The 14,180-nt window shown below is 35.1% G+C and overlaps 1 protein-coding gene across 2 annotated transcripts in view; it reads right to left on the bottom strand.

Moving 5' to 3' along the window:
• The window catches only part of GALNT13 (polypeptide N-acetylgalactosaminyltransferase 13), a 522,090-nt gene that overhangs the window by 102,292 nt on the left and 405,618 nt on the right, over positions 1 to 14,180 (bottom strand). The gene's annotated exons all lie outside the window — the stretch shown is intronic.

The following is a 14,180-nucleotide window of genomic DNA, read 5'->3' as shown; positions in this document are numbered from 1 at the left end:
CCAGCTAATTGTATTAACTAATTTTTGTCTGTGTAGTTAATGATTAATGGTGATGGCATAAACAGAATGCCCTAGAAATTAGAGTACTTGGATTTCATGTGTGGGTGGTAGTTTTGCAAGACTGTATCCCTGAAAGTGAACGAAAAATGGAATAAGACAACCTGGATTTAGTTCTTCTTCCACCATTTCTTAATTGTGTAGCTATAGGCATAGTATTCAACTATCCAACTATCTTGAGCTGGATTCTTCATATGGAGAATGGGGACAGTAATACCTACAACACATGGTTTTTGCAAAGATTAAATGGGATAATGGGTTTGGATATAAATCCATTCTAACGATTTTCCCCCATGATGTCAAGTCAATATCTTTGCCAGTTTTATTTTATTCCTTTGTGAAAGCATTGGTGTCAGCTCAAGGGCTGTTTTCTGCAGAAAAATTCAGATGTCCTTTAACACTGTCAGAATGTTATTTGTTAGTCTGAAGATAAAAGGATGACAGGAATAGCAACATAATGGCATGTTAAAAGTCTTTGTCAGGCCAGACAACAAACAAGAACTTCTATTTGTGTGCTGTGTTGTAGGAGTTAATTTGCTTTAAGTTTCGTAAATTTACACGATGCAATTATGCAGTTTGCAAAGAAAGTCTTTTGTGCTTTAAAAGCAGAAATTTTTAGATCTGAGGTTAATGTCACTGACTGATAAAGGATTTGTAAAGATCATAGAGACAGGATGCATAAAACCCTTCTTTAGAAATATTCTATCAAGTCATGGGTCATAAGACTTACAAAGGGGAGAGAAAATAGTATATTTTGGAGCCATATTCCTATTTCTAAGCCACTGAGATGCCACGCAAAAACACTGAAGAATTCTGTGTATAAATAGACAAGTGACAGAATCATAGGTCTTCTCAAAATGTAAAATGTTCTTCTCAGGGGTTCAATTAGGCCCAGTAAAACAGTTAGAGGAGCTACCTTCCCAAGTTCGAATAGCTCATATTTAAAAATATATATATTTTTTCATAATTGTCTCACTTAATGGAGCCAAAATCCCTGGAACCCTTTCCCTTTTCTAATTATACCAGTCATTATGACTGAACTTGTTTCATTGCACACAACACTGCAGCCATGATTTGGGATAGCATATTCAAGATGACCTACAACTTCCAGGATTTCATCATACGTAAGGTTCGTTCAAGCCAGAATAACTACCTTTGACAGATGCAACAAAAGGCATGTCGGGGAAGGGCATGGCTGTACTTTGTTGATTTTTTTGACGTAAATTTTAAAGACTAGGCATAAAGACCAAAGTATTTTTTAATGAAAGCTACAGTATTCTAATGTGTCAGGTCTATGAAATCACACCTATTTGTACTTCCTTCATAATAAAGTTGACTATTTATCTGACCACTGGCTTGAAAATTCCTTTGAGTCAAGGAATGTGTCATTTATCATTTTATCTCCAGATCCCAGGAAAGTGCCTATTCAAACCACTTTCTTAAAATGAATTTATGAGGAGTAAATACATGTAATTCTCAAGCAGGTTATAGTCTTTAATATTGTATTTCTAAAAAATAATTTTATTCACCTTTCTCTAAACCTCTGAATATTCTCCAAATCTCTGGTATCTTCTCTGAGAGGACCTGCTGGAGCTCTACACAGTAGGTCAGGTGCTGATACCCCATATATGTAGTTCCACATGTTAGGATTGTGGTAGAGTAAAAGAAATCCCAGACTTGAAACTGAGTTTGTATTCTGATATCCTCATTGATCTCTCTGATTCTCAACTTTCTTGTCTGTAAAATAGGGATACCAAATTCATAATAAATATGATAATTTACAAAGCACTTGCAACACAGCAGATGCTCAAGACATGTTAATAGGTTCAGTGAGCTTAACTCAGGCAAATCAAATGCGTGTTCTATTAAAAAAAAGTTTTAAATTATCTTTAAAATTAAAAATCCCAAATACCTTACATATATACACTCTTTATTTTATAATGTACTCTATATACATGTAAGTGTCTAGAATTGCATAAACCAGGAGTTGTCATATTTTTCTGGAAAGAGCCAGACAGTAAATATTTTAGGTTTTGTGGGACATATGGTCTCTGTTGCAATATTCGGCTCTGTTACTGTAGTGCTAAAGCAGCCCTAAATAATACATCAACAAATGAACATGGCTATGTCGTAATAAAACTTTATTTATGGACACTGAAATATGAATTCCATAGAGTTTTCATGCCATAAAATATTATTCTTTTGATTTTTTCCCCAGTCATTTAGAAATGTTAAAAAACATTCTTAGCTCACAGGCCATAAAAACAAACAAGAAACCAAACAACAACAACAACAACAAAAAAAAGCCAGCAGGCTGGATTTGTCTCATGGCCACAGTTTGGCAACTCCTGGTATAAACCAAGCTATGTATACTGAATTTACGGGTGATAGGGAATTTTCAAGATTATGTTTACTATACAGTTTTTCTTCCTTATGTGCTAACTTAATAACTCAACCATCTTTTGAGAGGTGGATTAATGGTTATTATTTGTGTCTCTGAGCTGCATTAGTACTCAATCCTTATTAGATCTCATTTTCTCTACATCTAATCTCTCGGTGAACTCACCCAGTGTTCTGACCTGAAAATCATCTGCAAATTGATAACTCCCAAATTTATATCTTCAGCCTGAACTTTTTTCCTGAACCCTAGATTCATATTTCAAAAACCCTCTTCAACATTTTCACCTGGATGTCTAAAGTTGATCTCAAACTTAATGCACCCAAAATTAAACTCATGATCTTCTTTCTAAAATTGTTTCTCTCATAGTCTTTCTGGCCTAATTCGTGGAAACTCCTCTTTCTATTTGTTCATGACAAAAACTGAGTCATCCTGATTCTTTTCTTTCTCTTAAAACACACCTTCAGTCTACCTGCAAATACTCTTGGCTCTATCTTCAAAATATATTTGAAATACAATCATTTCATGTCATCTCACATTACCATTATTATCATCTATCACTTGAAATATTGCAACAGGCCTCCAACTGGTCCCACTATCCAACACCCCCCCACAGCCCAGCTCTCTACAGTCTATTTTCAATACAAGATTCAGAGTAATCCATTCCAATCTAAGTTAAATCATGTCATTCCTTTGTTCAAAACGTCCTGAAATGGCTCAATTTCACTCAGAGAAAAATGCTAGAGTCCTTGCTTTGTCCTACATAATTCACCCACAGTCTTGATTTCCTTCACTTCTCCTCTCCCAACCTGCTGACCTCATCTTCCTCAGCTCTTGTACTCACTTGCTGCAGCCCCACCGGTCTCCTTGCTGTACTTTAAGCATGACGGTCACACCTTTGTAATATTGTACCTAATGCTTGTAACATAGGTTTTCAATCAAATGTTACTTTCCCAATGAGACATTCCTGATTACTGATTGATTTCACCAAACATCCCACATCTCCAATCCCCACACTTTGTTGCTTTATTTTTCGCCATCACATTGTCACTGCTTGACAAATACTGCACAATTTAACTACTTAACCCACCCTATTATGATGTAATCTTTATGAGGTCACTGATGTTCATCTGCTTCTTTTTCATTGTGGTTCTCCCGACTAAAGTAGAATGGTACCTGGCATAATGGGACTTCAAAATGTATTTATTGAATAATTGAACATTTTAGTGCTGGAATTGTGGTAGATCTTTTTTTTTTCTTTTTTTCTTTTTCTCAATGCATGCCTATATGTCCTATTAAAAAAGTAGAATAAACTTTAGATCAAGAGACACGAATGATGGGCTTTAGCCTTGGATAGTTCACTTTATATCTGTGTGAACTTGGGTAAGTTCAAAAGTCTGTCACCTGAATTTTTATCTGTATGACTAAAACAAGATAAAATGATATATTTTACATATGTGTGTTTATATGCATATGTGTATATATACACATATATATACATACATAATGAAGTAAAATGATACTCTGTGGCTGCCTTATATGGATTATTTTGAGGATAAAATATAAAAAGTGTTTTTGAAAATATTTTTCAAACTATTAAATGCTATTCAACATGAGATCATTATAAGGAGGTTACTATATGTATTTCTATTTATCTTTTTAGGATAAGCAATAGACCCAATTACATTCACATATTTATTTCTGTTTCATGGGCTCTATAATCTGAATTTAATGAAGGACTCATTTTAAATCTAAATTCAGTTTGATGTTATATTGATTTTTTTTCTCCAGCTATGGAAGAAGGAAAGAAAGAGAAGTCTTGAAAAAAAATTCAATTTTACCATCAACATCAATATAGTACATCAGGTGACACAAGCAACAATAAAAAAGAAATGAATTGGAAAACCATTTTATTAAGTTGAAGTCATTAATGAAACAACGCCAAGCAGCATTAAAAGCCAAATAATTTTCATGTGCTGCATTTAAAGAACTTATGTGTCTTACATCAATGAAGAAGGCTGAGAAGGAATGAAGGGGTTCAAGGATGATTAGTGAAGTTGCAACCAGAAGATGGGAGATGAGGGAAACTTGGTCTCCTAACCAAGTTAGAAAGTTGGGGCAATGGAAATAAACCTGCTAATATACTGACAATGGGAATAAATACTGTGCTGGCTGGTTTAGGGAGTCTCAACAGATTCTATCACTTAAAAGCCACATACAATATTCCAGTTTTTTCCACATCTATCATTTGAAGACAGAAGTGGGAGATAGTTCATTTTAAAATCAGTTTGTATAATAATCACCCAATGTACCTGCAAAACATTCTTGTAATAAACGTGAAATATATGTTTACAAGGCATGTATTACAACTGAAAGTATATTTTATCGAACTATAAACCTCTAGTAGATTAAACATAAAAATCCCTTCCAACCAGTGGGAAATAAGTCATCAATCTGAGAAACTCTGGTGTACATAGAGAAAGAAAGCTCAGGTCCCAGAACTGATTCTCAACAAGTTTTTACCACTAATAAGTGTTCAAATCGTTCCTTGGAAATCAGAATTTAAATCAGTAATTGGCAAAAAAAAAAAAAAATCAGTACTTGGCAACATCTAATCATTTAAAATCTATTGTCACTAAAGTGTATATTCATTTTTGTGTGTGAACTGAACACAATTCAAAGCCTAAAACTCTACCCATGTCCTTGCAGCAAATTTTAATCCTTATATTCACTATCTCCACTCAAATATGTCTGTGTAAGAACATCTGTATTAGAGAAAACACCCTGCAATTTCATTCCAAAGAATGAGATATTTCAAACATCCCATTTGTCCAACACACATCTTGATTTATGAAGGAGGGTGGTAAGTACTGAACTATATCAGAACATTTTAATGCTAGCTTAAAATACGTTTATTATTTTATGGAGTCACTGCAAAAAAAAAAGAGCTTGCCAATTATCCAAAGTTCCTCCAAATTATGATCAAATTATACAACACTATTATCTCTGTTAAAGAGTAAGGAAGTCTGAAAGCCTAAACAAGCTATCATATATGGAATATACAGAAGATAACGGTAGATATACCAACTGCATATTAGTTACTCTTTGGTTTTGAAACATCTTGTATTAATACACACTATGAGAAAGATACATTAGCATGATGCATTTGGAAATCAGGTTCCAAGTTTAAGTTAAATGAAAGCAGAGTCTGTGCCTGAGTTTGCCCATGACTGAATGCTTCGCGTGTGGTAAGTTCTCAGAAAACATTTGTCTAATAAATGAATAATTTTCACAATCATGTTATCTTTGGCCCAATTCCCTTAGTCCTCATGTGCATTACACACTTCCACTCATTCATTTAGAGCATCATATATAATAACCAACTTGTATTAACTATGTTTTTATTTTACAGAGCCCACACCCCCATGACCTCTTCTGTAGGGCTCTCACACTTTTATAAGGTTCTCCACGGGCCAAATATCCCCTTACTCTACTCGCCNGTAATAACCAATTTGTATTAACTATGTTTTTATTTCCTCATTCTGATGCTTTAACAACTAGGACTTTGCTGACCCTAAATGGACTGACACTCCCAAAGTTAGTTTATTTCTGTAGATAGTAAACAACCTACCAGGGAGCACGCTCTCCAAGTATAAACCAGCAGATACAGAGCCCACACCCCCACGACCTCTTCTGTAGGGCTCTCACACTTTTATAAGGTTCTCCACGGGCCAAATATCCCCTTACTCTACTCGCCCAGGGGTAGGTACCAGATAACAAAGAACAGTCCCTATATACTAGAGCTTGAGGAAAACATTAAAATAGCCAATCCTAGGCCTGCTCACCCTGCCTTGCCTGTTCTGTCCCATGGAGACCATGACAGAGGCTCTTGTACTCACTGCCTCATTCCCTCTACCTCCTGCCTGACCCCATGTTGTTCCTGTTTCTAGAGATCCGTGAGTATAACAAACTTCTTCCTTTCCGACAGTCATTGTCATGTCCACATGTTTTAACATGCCTGATTAAAACAAATCACTGTTAGAAAATATTTCCATTCAAACNAGGGGTAGGTACCAGATAACAAAGAACAGTCCCTATATACTAGAGCTTGAGGAAAACATTAAAATAGCCAATCCTAGGCCTGCTCACCCTGCCTTGCCTGTTCTGTCCCATGGAGACCATGACAGAGGCTCTTGTACTCACTGCCTCATTCCCTCTGCCTCCTGCCTGACCCCTATGTTGTTCCTGTTTCTAGAGATCCGTGAGTATAACAAACTTCTTCCTTTCCGACATTGTCATGTCCACATGTTTTAACATGCCTGATTAAAACAAATCACTGTTAGAAAATATTTCCATTCAAACTGTGGGCAAATGAAACATAACTCCATGTCTGGAAAAAACAAATGATATCAGATGAAAACGATGAGAGACTCCTCACTTATGAAGTTTGCAAAGATTTTTAAATTGGTCATTCTGAGTGTAATTTAGTCCTAACTTTCTACTCTGGTAAGATATTTTGGTAACACTTAAACCAATATTGCAAAAATTAACTTGTGACAGAAAAAAAACAACACAACTAGCCAAAAGGCCTAATGAAACAGACTGATGTTAATAATATATATTAATCTATAACACATACTCTATCTTCTGTGGAAATGTATATTATTCAAAGAAAAATATAAAAAATATAATTCTACATTTATAACAAAATATGTATTTGCTTATTCATAGAACAAAGGCTGAAAGGCTAAACGCTGAAATGCTGAATGAGTGTCCTATGTAGTGAGTTCATGGGTGTTTTAAATACTTTTATATACAAATTTTAAATACTTTTATATAAAATGTTAAATGTTAAAAAAAGAGAAATTATGTACCTATAAATCTAGGTGTAACAAAGGCAAACAGTTTACCATATTAGCTTCAGATCTCTTTTTTAAAAAATAAAATAAAATAAATAATAATAAAATAAAATAAAACATTACAAACACAGCTAAAAGCCCCACCTAACCCTCTTCCTTACCTTCCTCCCCATAATTTACCTATAAAGCAATTATCTTCCATATATGTATTTTTAAAGTTTCTATAGTAAATACATATTACTTTGGAATTGGAAAACTGTATTAAATGTATCTGGTGTGGCACTGTAATGTCTCTTCATACTGAACTAATGTTACTCTGCAAAACTATTTTATTTTTTTAAATGGTAGCATTTCCACTTAAACCTTGGCTATAACTTGCAATACTTATTGTATGGGTCCTGACACTCTACCAGAGGCTGCCAGGCATTATCAGGGATCCTTTGATGATATGTAATGTATATATGTATATGTATATATATATATGTGTATATATATACATATACATATATATATATATGCCATAGAATATATCATAGAATGAATGTCTATGCGGGAAAAATAGAAATAAAAATATATTTTAAAAAAGACAATGAAATAATTGCACTCTCTCTATATATATTATAATTGCACTCTCTCTATCTATATATACATATATATGTATATATATGTATATATGAGGTATCTCATATATATATGATATTTATAGAGAAATATTTAGCCCTTTAAAATTTATATTCATTTAGTAATAACTAAAAATGGTGGACTTAGAAAGTTACTGATTATAATGGTTTTTGCCTGGATGGCATTCACAGCATCAAACCAGAAAATAACTTCAATATCCTGAACTAATTAGGACTCTTGCCCCAGGGATTTAGCAGTTAGGTAGACTGAACAGTTCTTGCAGCAAGACGTCCCATTCTGGGGGAATGACTTTGTTAACTTGAAGTAATTTCACCGTATTTTCCTTTAGTAATAAATATTGGGGCACTACCGTTTTAAACAATTGAATGCCAAGTTGTAATTACTACCAAGAAATTTTAATCAAAAAATAAATTTGAGCACTCTCAAACCAACGTTACAATTATATTGAAAATGACTTGTGGTTTTATTAAGTTTGGTTAGACAAAAGAAATTGTCCAGGATCTCCAAATTCTAATTTGAATTCTAAAAGCACCCTTTAAATATAACCTCACCTTAAATAAAATGTTCCACCCCTAGAGTAACTTTGTATTCCTTTGGTGCTTCATAGGGGAAGTTCTACATGTGAAATAAACCCAACTGGTGATTGGAAATTTAAATTGACCCCTGTGGTCTCACAAATGAGAGCCAAGAATATCCTTTGTTAGAGGGCAGCAGTTACCATCCACGTGCATGGGCTCCTAGCGCCTGTGCTGACAAAGCTTTCTGGTTCTCCTGATGGGGTGGCCAGGTGAGGGCCACTTTTAAAAGAAAACCAAAAAGTTTATGGCTCTTGACTTCACAAACTGTACCTCTTAACAATATTTCTACCACCAACCATTCTAGCTGCCCCTCAAGATCTGTTCTTTTAATCTCAAACCCGCAGGGGCTCATTTAACCAATTAGACCTCTAGGTGTACTTGGTAGTTTGAAATGCAGGTGGCACTCAATCCTTTCTCCTATCCACAGTTCATGCTATTCAGCCCTCTGCTATTATAATGTATCTGCCATTCATCCTGATACATAAATGCTCTTTTACAGCCACTATCTACACATTATTCAGCTCAGAATCCCTAAGGCTTTCTAACAAATTAAAGTACCAAGTAGAAAATTAATGAATAGATACTATAAGACATAAATGTAAACTTAAAGGTGATAAAAGGAATAAAGGAAATTGTCAGATCATGAAAAAACTCAATTTTGTTATTTTAGCATTTACCTCAACATTTTAACTTCTATTGATTTAGACTAAGGACAGGCAAAGATTTAGTTCCAAAACATTCATTGCTACATTTCTTATAGCATATTTAAAATGACCTAAAAATCCCAGTCACTAGAGTTTGAATAATTTTGATTAATCTATATAATTTAACCTAATGTAGTCATAATTAATGTACAAATATAATTTCTGAATGGGAAGATGTTTAAGGTATATAAGTTAATGTTCTTTTTTTCTGTCTAGAGATGAGAAGAATATATACAAAAATGTTCACAGCCATTATCACTGGTATTAGAGTGCAATTATTTCATTGTCTTTTTTAAAATATATTTTATTTCTATTTTTCCTGCATAGACATTCTTTCCATGATAAAATATGAATTATTAAAAATGATCAAATGAAGTGGTTTTGTGATTAAAGTGATTCTTTTAGCCAGTTGTTCTAATGCTGCATTAAATGCATAAGTGCTTTATCTAGAAAGTTTTATTCTTTGTTTTTTTTTTTTTTTTAAGATGTTATTTATCCATTTGAGAGAGAGAGAGCACAAGCAAGGGGAGAGGCAGAGGGAGAAGCAGACTCCCTGCTGAGCTGGGAGCCTGACATGGGGCTGGGTCTCAGGACCTGGAGATCATGACCGGAGCTGAAGGCAGATCCTCAACCACCTGAGCCACCCACACACCCCTAGAATGCTTTATTGAAAGAAATACAATTATATTTTCAGTTTCAAAATAATGGTGTTTAGCATTTGCCATTTGTTGAACACACTCATTGAAGGAAGAAAGAAATTTGCAAGTCTCTAATTACGCAGACATATTTTCCACAAAATTGTTCTATTTTCCCGTTATTTCATATTATAATATGAATTGTGAATTCTTTTGAAATAACAATGAATTCTTTATATCTCTGCTTAACTACAAAAGAAATGCCAAAAAGTGTCTCAAAATATCAGTACTGAGCGATGGCTAGGAAGAGTGGTAAATCATATCTCCTGCTATTGTAAAGCCAATTAGCAGGTTATCCCTTCTCTTAGACAAATGCAAATGATGAATATTTCTCCCTGTTAAAGGAAAAAGTGAGTTGTTCTCCTACCAAATCTGCAAATGGCAGCGGGTGCTTCCTTTGAAACCAGCCTTTTGTTTTAACAAATGAAATTAATCTAACGTCTTTGCTTGGATAGGAATCATGGAAGATAATATCAGAGAGGCCTTTATCTACAATTGTAGTAACTTGCAAAGCTTCACAGACAGCTGAGTTCATTCTGTTGGAACTGCCAATCACACAGGCAGTCATTTATATTGCTTTTGAACTTTCATTGTTATGGTTCCTCATGGACATTTCTTTTCTCTGTTTCATAGAATGTATAAACATTCCATTCTTATATCCTTACAAATGACATTCTAGAAGATCCCCATAAGATTTTCTTTGCCAAAACAGAGAAATAAGATGTTTTTTTCATTCCACTAATGTTCAAGATATGATTCCTCAAGCTATTCTCAAATTTTTGAAGTCATTATCACTATTACCTTGAGAATTTTTTTTCTGCCTGCACTTATGAGAAACCATAGGATACCGTAGCCTTCTACACACTATAAGTTCATTATGGATTCTTATAACATCCACTTAGATAATTCACTGATGTCCAAGAAATCTATAAACACCTTTTCAACTAAATTGGAACTAGAAGCATTCTCAGCCTTGGAAAAATTTAAGCTGTAAATAAATATGACACAGCAAACAGTGTTGAAGAACTGATGTGGGCTTTCAGTCTTTATCAGCTAACCCCCACAATCCCTACACTGGAACTTTTTCTTGGGGTCCCCATTTCAAACAAAGACAGTAACCACCCACCCACCTGTTTGCAACAGGAAACTTGCAGTCATTTTTTACTCCTTCCCTCTCTGAATTTAAAGCTTTTAAATGAGCACCACATTTTGTTATTTCTACCTCCAAATTATTCCTGGACATCTCTCTTTTCTCACTACTATACGCATTTAGGCCATCGACAACATTTACCCTTGGTGGAGAACACCACCCCTTGCAGCCTCCAACCTCGTGCCCACTCTAATTCTTCTACCATATAACAGCCAGAGTGATCTTTCAAAATAAAATCAATTCACTTTCCACTTATGTTTTTCAATGGCACCCAGTTGCCCTGTGAGATAAATTCTATGCTGCTGTGTAACTCTTCCAACCATATCAAATTTCTCACTTTCAGTTCCTGGAAAGCATCATGCTTTCTCTTAGTTCTTTGCAGTGACAGACTTTAATCTTTCTGTCAGAAAAACTCCATTTTCCCACTAGTCTCCTTTTTCCCTGGCTAACTTCAGCTCATCATTCAGGTCTCTGCTTAGAAATCACTTCACTCAGAAATACTGCTCTGACCTCCTAAAACTATTTTCCGAAGGCCTCCTCTATGCTCTGCTGTACATTCTTCCATCCTACACCCTACTTTTCAACTATACCCTAACTGCTTATTTGCTTGCCTCTATTTATGTTTTACTATATACCCCTTATGGGGTAACATTAATGAGAACAGGAGTATGACATTTGTTCAATGTTTGTTAAAAGAGGGGGTACTGATTCAAAATTTAACAGCCAGAATTATTCATATACATTTCATTACTACACCAATTTATTGCCAGATGATTAGAACTACCTAATTATCTTCCAGCTCAGGGCTTTAAACTCCTTACCCCTATCTGGAGTACCTTAAATAATGTCATCATTCCAAAGACATCACGCTTCTTTTATATTGTACCAATTTTTTTCCCCTCTCCTTTCAGAGGCTGAGATTTTTCTGCCTTCTGTACAAATAAAATCCATTTCTCTCTCACAAGCAAGTTTCCCATTTGTTTTGTAGCTGACTCCTTCCAGTGCCCAAACACCAAGGATATGAAGCTTAATAACAGACTCCTAGGACCCTTCTCCATAATGGCCTTTGTTGGAATAGCTCTTTCCTATATCCCTTCCATAAATGCATCCATGTGAGTAGGAGCATTGCTTCAAATGAAAAACCCTCACTTGTTCAGCACCAGGTTGAAGCAGCTATACAGCCTTCCATTATTACCAAAGTTTCTGAAAAATAAAGTCATGTGATTTTTCTTTTCCCACACTTCTCTGCTCTCCACCATGTATTCAAGCCCTCTTCTTTCCTTGCCTCTTTCAGAGCATACTTCATACTAATGGGTCTGAAGGAAGAGTTTAAACAGCATCATTTCTCAAGAGTCACTATTTCTTGAGGCCCTTCTAATTGTTGGGTGTGGAGCTAGGCAGGTCTTGGTAATACAAAAAGAATAAGATAAGCCTCCTAAAACTCTTCCTTGTTGGAGGCTGGTGGGGAGAGGCAGTGAGGTAGATTCAGAAACAGATAATTCCAAGCCATGTGGCATTTTAAATTCAAGGTTTGAGCAATTCTACAAAAGCATGGAGAATGGAGTGATTCTGCTGGGAAAAAAAAATAGGAAAGGGGATTGTGAGAGGTAGGAAGGCTTCCAAAAGGAGGCAGCACATAGCTATGTGCTCTGAAAACCTGTATGAGTAAATAGAGTCCTTATTTTTTAGTTTTCTTCTGTTGTCAGATAAAAAAAAATTTTTTTTCTGCATTTGCCTTTGGGCTGAAATATAATTTCATAAATTTCCCCAGTTTCAACAGACACCTCACCACTAATCTGGCTCTGGGGCAGGGACCCACAGGATCTAGCTATTGACAAGTTTGAGCACAAGGAAACCAGCCCAAACCATGTTGTGCTGATATCCCTATTGCTGGGGGAGCACCTAGAAGAGGTAAGTATATTCTTGTAAAGAGGCCCTTCAGCTTGTTTGTTTGAACTCTTTACATCGGGTCTAGTAAAGAATATTATTTTAAAAAAGGGTATCTCCTTCGCAAACCATGAGGCAGAGTTTTACAGACCACATAGAATTTCTTTGGTATCTCATTTGGTTAGATACTCAGTTTTTCTGTGGGGTAGTTGGGGCAGAATTTATTATGCCCATTTTACCGATGAGTTGCTGAGGCTCAATGAGAGTCAAGGATTTATCAAAACTTAGGAAGGCTTGTGAAACTAGGGTTTGAAATATCTAGCAACAAAGTCTGTGTCTATGTTCCTCATTTCTAGAATGAGCAAGGTAGAAATCTACCTTTTTATCTCTAAAACAACATTCATATATATGTGTGTGTATATATATACATACATACACACACACACACACCATTCATGTTTACTTTAGCTTAACAACAAACTTTTCTTTTTAATCCCTCCAAATACTAGCTTTTTCTCATTGATCATATAATGCCTGAAGCATTTATTTGCTGGACAATATTAGGTAATTAGACAAATTATAAATTCATAGTGTTCAAATGTGCTTGAATCTATTTTTATTCATCTGTTCATTCATTAATTCACTCACCTCTTGCCTATTCTCCTGTGCACATATAGGAGAGCATTTAGTGCCAGGCACTGGGCAAAGATGTATTAATAAATCAAAGTCCTCACCCTTGAGGAACTCCTAATTAAGTAAAAGCTATAAAGAAAGCACATAGTTATAAATGCAACTTTAGGGACCTAGATGAAGTGTCACAGGAGAAGGTTCAGCACAAAGGTAACATCTGAACAGAATTTTGAAGGCGTTTTTCAGATGAAGAAAGGATAAGGGCATTCTGAGCTGAAATAAGAATCTGCATAAAGATACAGAGGGTAAATGTGTCTGGACTGTTAGCCAAGTGTGAGAAGCTATTTTGAATGCTAAATCCAAGAATTTATCATTTTAAATATTTTCCATAAGATAAAATAAGTTATGTAACCCACTACTACTGCATTCAAGCCCAAAATAGACCAGCACAGAGCTGTGGTTTAAGTAGTTCAAACTAGTCAGATGAATTTCTTCCTTACTGAATGAAGACTGCCTTGGGCATTTGCCTCCAGAACTCTTGTGTCTTTCACAAATAACACATTTACCTTTCTCTATTTCT

The sequence above is a fragment of the Ailuropoda melanoleuca genome, chromosome 2 (assembly GCF_002007445.2).
Source record: "Ailuropoda melanoleuca isolate Jingjing chromosome 2, ASM200744v2, whole genome shotgun sequence".
Taxonomy (NCBI): Eukaryota; Metazoa; Chordata; class Mammalia; order Carnivora; family Ursidae; genus Ailuropoda; species Ailuropoda melanoleuca.
Note: the sequence above shows the minus strand (reverse complement) of the source record. Positions and strands in the feature narration are given on the sequence as shown.